This window comes from Syngnathus scovelli, chromosome 1 (genome assembly GCF_024217435.2).
Source record: "Syngnathus scovelli strain Florida chromosome 1, RoL_Ssco_1.2, whole genome shotgun sequence".
In the NCBI taxonomy this organism is placed as follows: Eukaryota; Metazoa; Chordata; class Actinopteri; order Syngnathiformes; family Syngnathidae; genus Syngnathus; species Syngnathus scovelli.
Window position 1 is genome coordinate 7,395,842 of NC_090847.1, and position 12,552 is coordinate 7,408,393.

General features: G+C 43.0%; 1 long non-coding RNA gene across 1 annotated transcript; it reads right to left on the minus strand.

Moving 5' to 3' along the window:
- Positions 1-345: 345 nt before the first annotated feature.
- On the minus strand, positions 346-5,381 carry LOC125977266 (uncharacterized). The gene is made up of 2 exons (XR_011087501.1): positions 3,707-5,381; positions 346-3,629 (listed from the first exon to the last, which is right to left on the minus strand). It is a non-coding gene; the product is annotated as an uncharacterized lncRNA (long non-coding RNA).
- Positions 5,382-12,552: the final 7,171 nt, after the last annotated feature.

Sequence of the window (12,552 nt, forward strand, 5' to 3'; positions counted from 1 at the left end):
TTCCAGGGATCCTATACTCATATTGCTATGCCAGTCTGTGGCCCACAGCTGGCCTCTCTTTACCTGATGTTGACCAAAAAACTCTTGAACTCTCACGCTCTACATGTTTTTCCTTTTTCTTTGAGGGTGGGGACATGTTGGGTTGAGAACACATACACCAAAATAAGGACAATCTTCAAATGTGGTTACTAGAAAAAAAAGCATGCAAGAAAAAATCCAGTATTTCCTCAATATATGCACTACACAGTGACTGTAGTGGATGTTGCGTCTCAATTTACAGTGCTCTCTGTTAGAGATTTGCTCACTCCAACTTATTTTGCAAGAACCACACGGTAGACAAGCAAGTTCTTTTAGACACCTGCAGGTGGAGAGTTCACTCGTTGAAGGAATGAAGTCTGAAAGGTCTCCTTCCTGCAAGGGCATATTTATTAGGAGGAACAGAGTGGGGGTATGAGTGGGCTGAATAGAAAGCCCTTGTCCTCTAGTCTAAACATCTCAGGGGATGTTTTACGATCTTGTGATAAGGAGGACAAGGTAAGGTATTTATTACCTGTTGCATTCCAACATAATCCTATGATAAAGATAACCTGGAAAACCCTAACATCTCCCTCCTGTTTTATCATATGATTATGCTACCCCAAACAACAAAGACAAGTAAGAAAAAAACACATATATATGTATAATGAAGAAAGAAGAATAGGAAAAATAAAAACAACAAACAATGATAGCAACACTTTCCAGTGAAGATGAGGCATTACCTCAATACCCCAGATCAAACTTATTGTGTAAGCGAAAAACCTGCTGGCCAGATGTTATTAGCAGGAAAATTCTTACACGGTCCCTTTGCCTTAAGGCGACCAGAATGCTATCAATAAAAACAAAAAGAAAAACAAAGAAACAGTACATCAGCGTATCCATTACTTGCGAAGCATATTTGATGGTCAAATCAACAAGTTTCCGTAATACATGCTCAACAGAACAGCATCTACGCAATCCACGTCTCATTATCATTATCACATCTGTCACGTCTAAGAAGTTGTATATGTGCTCGCATTTTCGTCAGCTGCTGATGTTCTAGTCTGTAGGTGAGGTCTGTCACACACACTGGCGCACACACTCGTGTCCAGTTGGCAGGCAGCATCGGACAACTCTCGTGACCACAAAACCATGATCCGTACTGAACAGGCACGTGCACTCATAGGATGCAGGTGAGGCAGTGCCTCTGAACTTCTGAATGAAGTAGGTCCCGTCCGATGGTGCAGCCATGTTGGTAGTAGAGCCCTTACACCTTGAAAACGGCTCTCTCATCCTGGCACACAGCGGTGATGTCCAAAGCTCCCATCCAGTTTCCTCCTGGAGAGCAGTCATCGTTAATGCATTTGTGGGTCCTGCAACCTTGGGTGCAACATGTGTAGTCAGCAAGACTTGGAATGGTCCCTCCCGTCGTGGCTGGCCCAGTTCCTTCCTTTAATGACCTCGATGTAGAACCAGTCTCCTGGATTGATGGGGTTGTCGACCTGTGAGGAGGAAAGATCAAGCGGCAGTAAATTTGTCTTTGACACAGTTTGAGCGTCCTGATCATATAATCTGCCAAGGACTGCTCTTCATCTGTTGTTTGCAACTCTCGTAGTCAATTGTAGTGCCCATTTAACTGGCAAATAGGAATGTTTGCGGGAAGAGTTTGAACACTTCCTAATGATTCCCTTTAACCAAAAACTATTTATGACAGGGGCGTTCCCATTTATTGCCTCCTGGTTTAAAAGAGATTGTCTTACCCATGCCTTCTTTCTCCTCACACGCTCGCATCCACACAGGGTGTGAACACACACACACACACACGCACACGCACCCACGCAGACAAAGAGATTCTAATCCATCTCTCATGTAGCTTCTCTTGATAGAATCTCCTCTCGGTAACTGTATAGCAGACGTTTTAGCATATAATCCCATACTCTGCTCTCTCACTTCTACTTTTCCATGTCGGTGCAGTCGTAGGTGGCCCCTATTGCAGTCATTGTCTTGTTAACTGTTGCCTTGTGACTCCTATGCATGATTGTGTGAATGTCAAAAATTGAACGTACCTAACTTTCTGACCATCCAACCTCCAATGTGGTGCAAAAAACTTACTATTGTATTGAGTAGGTACATTGAGCAACCTAGCTTCCTCCTGACTGCCAAATGTCCTGTTCTAAAATTTATAGAACTCGACCTCTACGTCTTAAGCTTGATGAGCCAAAATATAAGATCTTGCTCTTGTTTCCTACCGTTTTAGCCTATTTGTTTTATCCAAATCCGTTCAATCTCTGATTATAATCTGTACCCCTACGTATTTTTCAAATTTTTAATTATTTATTTATCAAATCTCCTCAGTTCTGTCAAACTCAGTGCACAATGAACCTCCCTTCCACTTTGAACAAAGCTCCACCAAATTTGGGAACGCCGTAGCAAGGAGTGCGATTTGGTTGTCAGACACTCCAAGTCCATATCTTTTTGCCGCACTTCACCCTATCAAGTTGGTGTTCTTTTGTTGTTGCTTCAGAGTGACCCCATCCATCACTCTTGAATGAGTCTATTGTTCAAATGAGTCAATTTTCATCATTGTGAGTTCCTCCGCTTTTCACTGTCTTTTCTCGTCCCCGAGGATGTTGTATTTCCTCCGGAGTGTACTTGTCCTCCTCCAAGCACAACAGCAGTCTTTTCTTGTCCTTCGCCAAAGGTCAAAGGTGCTTCAGAGCCAGGCACCATTTTGTGGTTGTTCACGGCTGCAGGCGAAGTCTTGGATTGGGTTTCAGGGGCCCTGACACTGAGAATGACAGGCTGGTTTGAACACTTGTAAGACTATTTCCAAATGTAGCTGCTTCCATCAATTTGCTGGTAACATTTATTTACCAAACTTCAAATTCTCCTAATAACAGCGGTCTCGTTTTTATATCGTAAATCCTGCAACTCATCCTATTTTTGAGCTACATTTTATCTATAGTTCCAATTTAATCGGACAGTATGTTGTCTTCAGTATCATTATTGAAAATCAACTCATCGAGGTCTGCTTTCCACATCAAGCCCTGATCTGTATGTCTTGACCTCTCACATGTTATTGTCATGCTTGCTCAAAAATGTGACTTAGAGTATGGTGCTGTGAATTCTCAATCTCCCCAATGAAATTGGATCCCACCTCGTAGTTCTTATCGTTCTCATGTTCCTGTTAGCCTGCAATTGTCCAAATCAAAAATGTTTTCTTTTAACTGTCTTTCTTTTGAACCTCTAAATCTCTCGTGTTGCTAAACTATCTACACCAGAACAAAAGATTTACCACAATATAACACCAAATGTATTCGAAAATTCATTGTCATAAAGTGTTGTATTATTACTATCTTCCACTATCTGTCCTAGTCCTACTCACTCCCCCCCTTCTGAGGCTTGGCAACGCCCATGCCTCACACCTTGACAAACTTTTTGGGAGAATGCGTTCTTTACTACATACGATTCCATCATCATTTAATTTGACTTTCTTTCCAAAACGCTTCTCAATTTCTCAGTTCACACATCTTCTACATGTGTTACTGGTTCTCCAGTTTTTTTTCTAGTTAATTATCAATCCAAAAGCTACGTGTTTCTTTCTAACATTCAACCTGCTCAAAATCACTCTTTCATCAAAGTCGCTCTACTAATTTTCTATAGTAGTCGCCAACAACTTTAACCATTCAACCTGTAATTTCTTTTCATTCAGGCTATCATTCATCAATGTTCATTTGCATCTCACACGCAGTCTCCAAAAAGGAGTCTTTCTATCACATTGGTCCCAATTCATCCAAGCTCACCACACAACATTCATATATCATTTTCAACTTAGCTTTCCTGGTAGAACAATCCACCAATTCAAAAAAAACTTAACTAAAACAAACAACTGGCAAATTAATCTGAATTTTTTCTTTGTTTTTAAATTTGAAGAACTCAATCTCTCAGATTTAGCTTGCATTTAGAATTTTGTATAATCTTATAACACAACCAATCAATTATTCCTATTAAATGTAGCATTGCAAAATCTTAAATTCACAATTTAGCTTCTTCCAATTCTTGAAAGCATGTTCTGTCGTTTTTTTTTTTTTTTTCTTCGAATTTCTCATGTGGGCTCGACACTTTACATGCACTAGTGTGGATTAGTTTCTGCTTGCAAACAGATTTCTCTCTTTTTCCTCTTATTTTTATCTTTCAAAATCATTTCTGTTCTGTGGTGCTAATTGGATAGACCACAGTCTAGCAAATTTTTTTTATACTAAAACTTTAGCCAATGTTCATCATTTTAACATATACGCACACACATGCACAGCTCTCGCATGCAAAAGGTAGTTCCCAGCAACAATGATTCGTCACAGGCTGGCCATTTCCTGTGGTCGATCATGAGCTGGTCCCTCCCATGCACACGAGGACAGCACATTCTAATTTTATTTATTTATCTTCTAGAAGCAAGTTGCATTCCTTTACCACTTGATTTGCATATTTTAACTGCAGTGTAACACAATTTGAGCTCTAGTCATTTGTAATTTGGGCATACAAACAGCATTGTCACACTTCTTGGATGGACAGGATTTCTAATAATCTAAAAAAAAGAAAATTCTAATAATCTGACAATGACATGTTTTGCTGTCATATGGGCATCTATTCTTTCTTTCTCTGTATGAGCATAAGCGGTCAAAGAGGAGGAAGCTTGTCATGCTAAAAATTTGGCTTTTTCTCTGCTCCTTCCTCCACCCTTTGATTGATATTGTTTTGCAAAACGACACTCTCGTGCGAAGTGTCCTCGTCTCCCACAGTTCCAACAGTTGTCAGAATCTCGTGGGGGTTTTGAATTATATGGCGGCCTGCGACCTTGTTGGTATCTAACTCTTCCTCTGCCCCTTTGGGAACTTTGGAAGAAGATCGTTGTATCTTCATTTAGATCATTATCATCATCTAGATGAAATACATCAGAACTTTTGCCTTTCTCAATCCCTTTATCAGCGTCTCCGGGCCACTGCATGTTTTTTGTAAACCAAGCAGTGTCCGCTTCCACCAAGTGTTTCCTCACCCAACTGCCCATTTCAGGGCGGAAATTAGTGAGGAGCGCATTTTTAAGCTGTTGTTGATAAGCACTCTCAGCTGTATCATTGAATGGGATGCCACTATGCACCCTGAATTCTTTGTCAAATTTCCTTGTACTCCATACATTTTCTTCCACTTCAGCATGCATTGCATACAATTAAGAAATCTACTTGCCATGAACTTCTCGTTTTAGAGAAGAGCAGAGCAAGAGATTTACCGTTCTTATTTCCCATCTTAATTTTAGTCGCTTAAGGTTTTACAATTTTTTTTCAATTTTTTTTTTTTTTTTTTCTTTCTTTGAGGATCCTCAATGCAGGTTTAAATTGACCTTTCAACAAATTACTAGCCTGTTTTATTGCCATGGATCAACGCTAGAACTGCTTTTTAGTCAATTTATCCTACCAGTCACACACTCAATCACACTAACTCCAGCGCTTTTTTAGGCCTCATGGCTCGGACAAACCAAAGCCGTATCTCATAGCTCGGATAAACCAAAGCCGAATCTCATAGCTCGGACAAACCAAAGCCGAATCTCATAGCTCGGACAAACCAAAGCCGAATCTCATAGCTCGGACAAACCAAAGCCGAATCTCATAGCTCGGACAAACCAAAGCCGAATCTCATAGCTCGGACAAACCAAAGCCGAATCTCATAGCCCGGACAAACCAAAGCCGTATCTTTAGCGCTTTAACTTACTTGTCCCCTGGTTCGTTGCACCGCCGGATCCCGTCAATCCACCTCTGTCAGACGAAGGCAGACCTAAGATGCTGGCCCAGCGAAGAATTCTCTTCCCAGGACTTTCTTTTCCAGGTCCTCCTAATGGACGCTGGCTTGTCGACAATGCAGCACGTCCTCCTTCGCCGGTCAGATGGTGGGTATGAGGATCCCGGGTTTCGGCACCAAAATGTTAGAGATTTGCTCACTCCAACTTATTTTGCAAGAACCACACGGTAGACAAGCAAGTTCTTTTAGACACCTGCAGGTGGAGAGTTCACTCGTTGAAGGAATGAAGTCTGAAAGGTCTCCTTCCTGCAAGGGCATATTTATTAGGAGGAACAGAGTGGGGGTATGAGTGGGCTGAATAGAAAGCCCTTGTCCTCTAGTCTAAACATCTCAGGGGATGTTTTACGATCTTGTGATAAGGAGGACAAGGTAAGGTATTTATTACCTGTTGCATTCCAACATAATCCTATGATAAAGATAACCTGGAAAACCCTAACACTCTCTATAATTTTCGGCACCCCTGTTTCATTAGTATTTTTATTGCAGAAGCATATTTTCATACTGACAATCAAAGAGGTTGGCGAGACACAAAATCAGGCTCCTCTATGGCCATATCAGTTCCCGGACCTCAACGCAATTGAAAATGTATTCAGTGAGCTGAAGAGGAGAGTGCAGAGCAAAGGACGCCAATCGCTGAGTGATTGAGAAGAATTGTGGATTGCCCTTTTGCCATTTTCTAAAACATTGTAGGAGAAGATTAGGTGCTGATTTGATGTACAAGGATTATATCTGAACGTGGCATCTGGATCCCCTCCCACTGAATAAAAGGTTGAATGAAAGGTTGGAGTTTTTGATTTTAATACAAATGGTCCAATAATATTTAGAAAAAAATGGAAATTGTCAAAGATTATGGAAAGCAGTGTATCACTGAGCATGTGGTCCAAAGAAGTAAACTCAACACATCAGTTTACATCGGTGCTTATAAAGAAAGTGCATTTCACACCCAGGCATAAAAAGATGAAACAAAACGAAAGTCATCATCAAAGCGCTGGCCAACGGTGAAAACATCCTGCCCCATGGAGGAGGTATTGACTGGCAGCACAAAAAAACATTTGAGGCCAGTGACTTTATTTTTCAGAGAAAGTACCGCAGTGTTAATCCTCTTTTGTGTGTGAAGTCAATATGCCTGCGCAGAAATGTTGGCACAGGTGAAGATGCCAAGGTACTGAAACATCAGAGAAAAATGGGTTGTGGGAGTGCACAAAGAAGCAAAGAAACATTGAAAGTGTGGAAGAGGCGGTGCAGTGCATCATTTGCATTGCTCAGGCTCAAGTGTTGTAGTTGTTGGTGCTCCAGTGTTGTTTCGTCTCGGGAGAGCAGTGGAGGTGATGATGTCACAGAGATGGGCTGGCATGTAGGGCAGCAGCTGCCTCATTTTGGAGTCGTTCCACATTCCTGCGCATCGTTGTGAAGGAGATGTCGTCTGAGCAGAAACCTATCTGACAGCTGAGAGTGAAATGAGGTGAGAAATCAAAGTCACATTCTATTTGGGAGCATCTCCATGGTGCCAATCTAGAGAATGGGATCACCAATCGCCCACATCCTCGTTCTTTTTTTTTTTTTTTTCCATAGTCGGGGTTTCTTAAATACAAAGTTATCATAAAAGTTGAAAGAGTACAAATATAGGCACTTACACATGGATTGGCATGAAAATCAATTTCCCAACTTCTAGTTTTCCATTTGCTTTGTTGAGGATGCATTAAAAAAAAGAAAAAAGAACACTCGATAGAGGGGTATTTATTCATAGTCACAACAGGATGGATGACGTTGAAAATCGCATCTGAAATGAATAGTTAGAAGCTCGTTTACATTAAGCATGACCTTGCACAGGAAAAGCTGATACAAAAGCTTCACCCCGCCTCTGCCAAGTGAAAAGTAACACGGTAGTGGGCAACGAAAGCAGCGCGATGGATGGCCCCTTTCACCATCTGTCTATTAGTTTTCATTAAGCGACCCACGGACACCTGGCGATTTATAGGCCGCATTTGCTTTAAATTCAACCCTGCTGGGTTTCATCTGATTGCTGCACAGGGAAGACAATGATCAGCTTTCATCCGTCTGAATACGCAGCCTCTATTTCCATAAATTCTTCCTGTCGGCGGGAGAACAGGAGACTGTCATAGGGCCCAATGTTACAGTGAAGACATCTACCCCAGATGGGCATCGTGTTGCACCAATGCCCGTCTTAGTCTGCACAGCATGAGCCTGGATCCCTGCGCACACATGCACACCCCACGTGTCTCATGTTGCCAAGATATGTCCAACAGGAGATATGACGTGTATCTTCCCTTGCTTGACACACAGGAAATAAAATCCATCTCTTGCCAAATGTAGATGCTTTAGGAAACTCAGGAGGAGGATCACAATTGAAGTAGACTTAACCTCTTTTCAGGGTGAAACGGTTGCCAACATCAAACCTCACTTGTATTCTCACTTATTGTCATTTTTAATTTTTCACTTTTTATGTTTCTTTCCCTGCAATTGGCCGACGACCAGTTCATGGTGTACCCTGCCTACTGCCCAGAGACTGCTGGGATAGGCTCCAGCACTCCAGCGCACTTACGACCCTCGTGAGGGCTTTTTTTTATATACACTGCTCAAAAAAATTAAAGGAACAGTTTTTTTATCAGGGTATGGCATGAATTCAATTAGACTTTTCTGATAAGGTTTTGGTCTGGTACGTGGCAGAGGGGGTTGTTAATCAGTTTCAGCTGCATTGGTGTTGATTGAATTAACAACAGGTGCACTAGAGGGGCAACAATGAGATGGTCCCGAAAACAGGACTGATTTTGCAGGTGGAGGCCATTTCAAGTTCCTCCTCTTGATCTTTTTTAACAGTTTTTCCACAAGTGTTGGCTTTAGCTAGAGTCATTATCACGACTGGGAGCATGAGGCGATTTCTTAACCCTCCTGAAGTTGCGCAGATTGTCCAACTCCTCCAGGATGGCACATCAATGCGTGCTGTTGCAAAAAGATTTGATGTGTCTCCCAGTACAATCTCTAGAGCATGGAGGAGATTCCAGGAGACAGGCAGTTACTCTAGGAGAGCTGGACAGGGCCGTAGACGGTCCTTATTCCATCAGCAGGACCAATATCTGCTGCTTTGTGCTAGGAGGAACAAGTTGAGTACTGCCCGAGCCCTACAGAATGACCTCCAGCAGGCTACTGGTGTGAATGTCTCTGCCCAAACAGTCAGAAACAGACTTCACGAGGGTGGCCTCAGGGCACGACGTCCTGTAGTGTTTCCTGTGCTAATTGCTCAGCACCGTGGAGCTCAATTGGCATTTGCCATAGAACACCAGAATTGGCAAGTCCGCCACTGGCGCCCTGGTGCTTTTCACAGATTAGAGCAGGTTTACCCTGAGCACCTGTGGTAGATGTGAAAGTGTCTGGAGAAGCCAAGGAGAGCACTATGCTGCCTGCAACATCATTCAGCATGACCGGTTTAGTGGTGGGTCAGTGATGGTATCGGGATGAAATCCTTGCACCCATGGTCAGACCCTACGCTGGTACAGTAGGTCCTGGGTTCCTCCTGATCCACAACATTGCCCGGCCTGTTGTGGCAAGAGTATGCAGACAGTATCTGGAGGATGAAGGAATTGACACAATTGAATGACCCTCACGATCACCTGATCTAAACCCGATAGAACACCTCTGGGACATAACGTTTCGGTCTATCATATGCCGCCAGGTTGCTCCTCAGACTTTATGGGAGCTCACTGATGTCCTTAGACAGGTCTGGGAAGACATCTCACAAGACACCATCCGTCGTCTCATTAGGAGCATGCCGCGACGTTGTCAATCATGCATACAAGCTCGTGGGGGCCACACAAGATATTGAAAAGAATTTTGAGTTGCAGAAATTGAATTTAGGCAAAAAGGACGAGCCTGCCATATCATTTTTTCACTTTGATTTTTGGGGTGTCTGTATACTGAGCCCTCTGTAGGCTGAAAACTTGTATTTCCATCAAAAGATGTGGCATCCTTTTGTTCCTGAGACATTAAACTGTCCATATCAGTATAGATATCCCCCCCCCAAAAGAATTTCACCATTGAAATCTGATGTGTTTTCAAAGTGTTCCTTTAATTTTTTTGAGCAGTGTATATCATGTCACTTACTAGTTTTGCCTATTGCTACAATGGAGCATGATTATCAATTATTCAGCCGACATCAAATGAAGGCTAGAAACGTCCTGATGGGTTTTCACTTCTGTGCACTGTCCATTTACCACATTCATCATACACGCTTTCTGAATTTGAGTAAGCATTGCCTGGCTATTATTCTTCCTCCTCAGAAAGGATAGTGTGATCGTTACTATCCTGACTGGCAAAGCCAAGTATCGCCTCCATTGATTAATATGAACAGGCATGTTGATATAGAATTTCCTCCCCACTGTGCGATCAATAGCTTCTTCTTCAGCTGAGGTCAGTCTGAGATTCCATGAACCCACTGGGAAAGATATGTCCATCTGAGGCTGAATTATGGTGAAAGGGCAACAAGACCAAACACATTTTCTAAAACCAAATGTCGTCTTTTAAAATCAGCTCACAGGACTGGAATAATGACTATGACTTGTGTGCATTTTAGTGGATGGCAGATGAATCGCTTTACTAATCAATGATACTGCGATGCATCATTTGTATTCCTCTCTTCCTGTCAGAATACTCTCATCCTTTCAAACTCGATTCTGAATTCAACACACTCATCCTGAATAAATGTTTTGCTTAGATATTCCAAACTTTGCATTTGGTTGGTAGCCATGTTACCTCAGACCTCACACATGTTTTATTCATACTTCCTCCATCCAGACGGCCACAATCAACATCGGCAAGCCCGATGTAGGTAATCCTTCTGATATGTTCATGTCGCTCACACTTCCGAACAAATACTTTGTCTTCCACCGCTCTGTCTTGATTCATTGAAGCCTGCTGATGGGGCTCCATCTGTTTTCACAACATCAGGCTGGATAACATTAGCCTCGAAGATGTTTATCAGCAAGGCCGTCAGCCCGGCTCGTTTGCGAAAGGTGCACTCTACAGCCATCTTGCCGCTGTTCCAAAAGGCCTAGCAGTGAGTCATTCCAGGCGTTTGCAGGCTGAGCAAGCTGCTCCTCTGATTGTTACTCCTGCAGAGCTGAACCGCCTGCTGTTAGCAGGCCTGAGGGACAGTCCGCTTTGTTCGCCAGATCAAGTCAAGAGATCGAGGTAGGGAAAAATCAATTCCTCATTAAACAAATTTGTAAATGCCGCATCAAAAGGTGTTCAACATTTGCTTTGCCGCAGCTGTCAGCTCAATGTGACCTTGAGGACGAGACGTGCCGGAGTCCATGCCTCAACACGCCTGTTACGGGAAAAGAAAGGTGTTTTGTTTAAACTCACTGTTGACTGATGGCTGCATCTTCCCTCCCTTCACTTTCTCACTTGGAGAAAACAAGTAGCACACACAAATCGGAAAGACCTTGCATCCAGATGTGCACACTGAATATTTGGTTAAAATGGTAGAAAATGTAGAGAGCAAAAGAAAATTGGAAATGGGTTAGAGATTGTGTGAAAGTCCAGTCACAGGCCAGAAGAAGGAATGTCACCCCTGCTGTATCCTATCTTAGCAGACGACTGGGATCACCCATCCTTATGTACCCATACATCTTGTCTTTCACAGATGACCAGCCTCCCCCTTTGGAATTGACACCCGCAATTTGCACCTCTTCTCTCCACAGGCCACCCAAGGGCTCCTTGGCGAGGGGTTCTTGATGCGACTCAATAGTCCACACGGGCCCCCAAATACAGTGCCCCCCCTCCCTTCCACACGGGCCCCCAAATGCAGCCCACCCCCGCCCCGCCCCGTTGAGGTAATCTCCCTACGGCATGCTTGTAGACACAAGGAAATGTCAAAGCTTTGCTACAAGGATCAGTCTATCCGTGCATCAAAGGTAGGAGATTTAGCTTATTGTAGAATTATTAGGAATTAATTTGCTTGGCTCAGGTAAATTGAGTTTATTTATTTATTTATTTATTTATTTATTTATTTATTTATTTATTTATTTATTTATTTATTTTTTTAAAGGTGGGATGGGAAAAGTTTCTTTTAGAAACAACAGATGTTGCTGCAAACTGACAGAAATTACTACCTGTATGGGCGGAGGGAGCACTGTATAACATTAGGTATGCATGTAATATGTTGAAGACTGGCCAACACCAATAATTCATAACACTCAGTGGGAGACAAGCTGAAAACTTATAATAAAACTTTTGAAAGCACCATAAAAAAAGTCCAACCTATTTTAAAATATTTAGAAGAGATACCGTTGGGATCCTACGACAGTTTCCATTACAGCAGTTTTCATCCATCCATCCATCCATCCATCCATCCATCCATCCATCCATCCATCCATCCATCCATCCATCCATCCATCCATCCATCCATCCATCCATCCATCCATCCATCCATCCATCCATCCATCCATCCATCCGCTTATCCGGGGTCGGGTCGCGGGGGCAGCAGCTTTAGGAGGGACTCCCAGACTTCCCTCTCCCCAGCCACTTCATCCAGCTCATCCCGGGGGATCCCAAGGCGTTCCCAGGCCAGCTGAGAGACATAGTCTCTCCAGCGCGTCCTGGGTCGTCCCCGGGGTCTCCTACCGGTGGGACATGCCCGGAACACCTCCCCAGGGAGGCGTCCAGGAGGCATCC